Source organism: Saccostrea echinata, unplaced genomic scaffold, assembly GCF_033153115.1.
Source record: "Saccostrea echinata isolate AGI-Se365-2 ecotype Australia unplaced genomic scaffold, CSIRO_AGI_Sech_v1 ptg000017l, whole genome shotgun sequence".
Lineage (NCBI taxonomy): Eukaryota > Metazoa > Mollusca > Bivalvia > Ostreida > Ostreidae > Saccostrea > Saccostrea echinata.
This window is the reverse complement of record NW_026889766.1, coordinates 1933530-1935770: the sequence shown is the minus strand read 5'-3', so window position 1 is coordinate 1935770 and position 2241 is coordinate 1933530. Positions and strand designations below refer to the sequence as shown.

At 32.7% G+C, this 2241-nt stretch overlaps 1 long non-coding RNA gene across 1 annotated transcript; it reads right to left on the bottom strand.

Moving 5' to 3' along the window:
* Window positions 1-317: 317 nt before the first annotated feature.
* LOC133189143 (uncharacterized) lies at window positions 318-1927 on the bottom strand. Its single transcript, XR_009721417.1, has 3 exons — window positions 1806-1927; window positions 653-723; window positions 318-371 (listed from the first exon to the last, which is right to left on the bottom strand). It is a non-coding gene; the product is annotated as an uncharacterized LOC133189143 (long non-coding RNA).
* Between the last annotated feature and the right edge of the window lie 314 nt (window positions 1928-2241).

Sequence of the window (2241 nt, the reverse complement as noted above, 5' to 3'; positions counted from 1 at the left end):
TCACCTATGCCGGACCATACGCATTATACAATATAGTAAGAAGGTGGTTACTTCAGTAGTTATGCAGAGCCATACACCATTTGTTCTAAATTGTATTTGGGACCAATTTAATCTTTATGAACAGCACATTTAATATTATGAACAGTGCATTAACAGATTATGTTCATTTGCCATGACTATTTAAGTCGCCCAAAGGTGCGCTCAATTTCACTTCTCGTTCTTGCATGGGCTTGATTGTACTTCTCCTCAGGTTCATTCTGGGGATTGGCATAAGGAGTTAGAAGAAATGGTCGGCAAGCATATCCACTGTCTCCTAACAAAACTCCATTTTCAAATAGACCGTTCTCCTCCTCCTCCAAATATGTTCTGATCTGATAATTAAATAAATATTATCAGGCTTTTCTTATGCTAGATTGCAATATTCCAAATCAACCTCCAAAATCTAATAGTCATTAGACTCTCAATATTAATGCATATGATGAGAGAACGAAAGAGAGATAAAAATCATGAAAGAGATATAATGTGCCTCTAATATGAGAGATTATGGAAGTTAGAGAGAGATAGAGGACATGCGTTGCATGTTGAAGAACATTCTTAAAATATCATAAATACATTACCAGGGACCTATAGGTCCCTGATATTACTTCAATACCTGTGATGTTCTGAAGATGTGGGAATCATGTACAGACCCAGGCCAAGATGCATTGATGTTTGTAAGCTTTCCTGCAATAAATGTTATAATATTCAGTTTAATGTCAACAACTAGAAAGTGATTATATGCATAAATTGTAACTGAATTGATTTAAAACACACTTTGTGTGAGGAAGGGGGGGGGGGACAGGTGGTGCATGATTTAATAGCAATATAAATATGGAGGACAGGCTTTATTCTTTAAAATTTCTGTTTTTCATATAAATACAATATATTATTATTAATAATGGAACATTCTACTAGTCAAGAGAAACATAATAATTATTATTGATCATGCATGTTTCAGGATTTTTTTTTTTTCCAAAGCTTGCACTAGTATAGGGGTTGGAGCTGATTAATGTGCAAAATAATTCAGTTTCTCAATTTTCCGATAAATCAAAGGTCAATTTTATATACTTTACCAAGATATATTGCAGTTGTAATAAATAATCAGATACCTAGTATACCGGTAATAGGACCCCATTTTAATTACCTAAAAATTTCATGTGAAAGTACTTGCATGTCCCAAATTCTATGTTGTAAATTCAGAAACCAAATAATTAAAAAAAAAATCAATGAACAAATATATCAAGACTAGATTGTATATAAAGAAAGGCATATAGGACTTTAATTATTTTTTAAATTATTTTCAGGGACCTATATACTAACGTTAGTGTATAGGTTCCTGTTATTTTTTAATATTTAAATTTGCAGACATGTACAACAACTTTATTCTGATATGAATCTCTTTTTCAATTTTTATTTAAAAAAATGAAATTGAATTTATTTTCTTGTACATGTAGGGTCCAGTCCCAATACAATGATGTCTTCTTGATTTTAGTGAAATAAATAATCAAAGGTTGGATCCGCCACATTTTTCGAAGGGGAGGTTAATCTAGATTACATGCATATATCACTTTAAAAAATCATTTAAAACATTGAATACGAATTGAAAACAACTAATACGATAATAATGAAAGAGGGATTGTAGAAGGAGGATTGAAAAACCTTTGAATTCATTGTATCTAGAAATTATAAATTTTATGACATTAAAAAAAAACAAAACATCGAACGAAAATGACACAAGGGGCCTTTGAAAGGTCAGTGATAGATACCTTCGTGGTCACATACAGCTTGGACATTGATGCTGTGAAATCCTTTCCTATTCACGAAGGAATTTTCGTCGTGTGAAGGGGCCTGGATCCGTACATGAGTCCCATCGATGCACCCGATTACATTGGGGAAACCTGCCATGCGGTAGAAGCCCGTTTTGATCGTAGACTTTGCTGTTGCGTCGGGCCATTTTATAAATGTGTCAGCTCTAGCAACCAGTGCTTCTGTGACTCTTTTAACGGTGCGAGAAACTGTACTTTTGTCAAACCCTGTTCAAATTTGAGTAATCTGTATATATTTTTTTTCATTATGGATAGACTATTTAATCCGCATTTTACGTTTAATACATGCGATATATACCCATGAAATTTTCCATGCACTGTGTCATTATTATTTTTAACTTTAATTAAACTTCATTTTAACATTTACATAGTATAT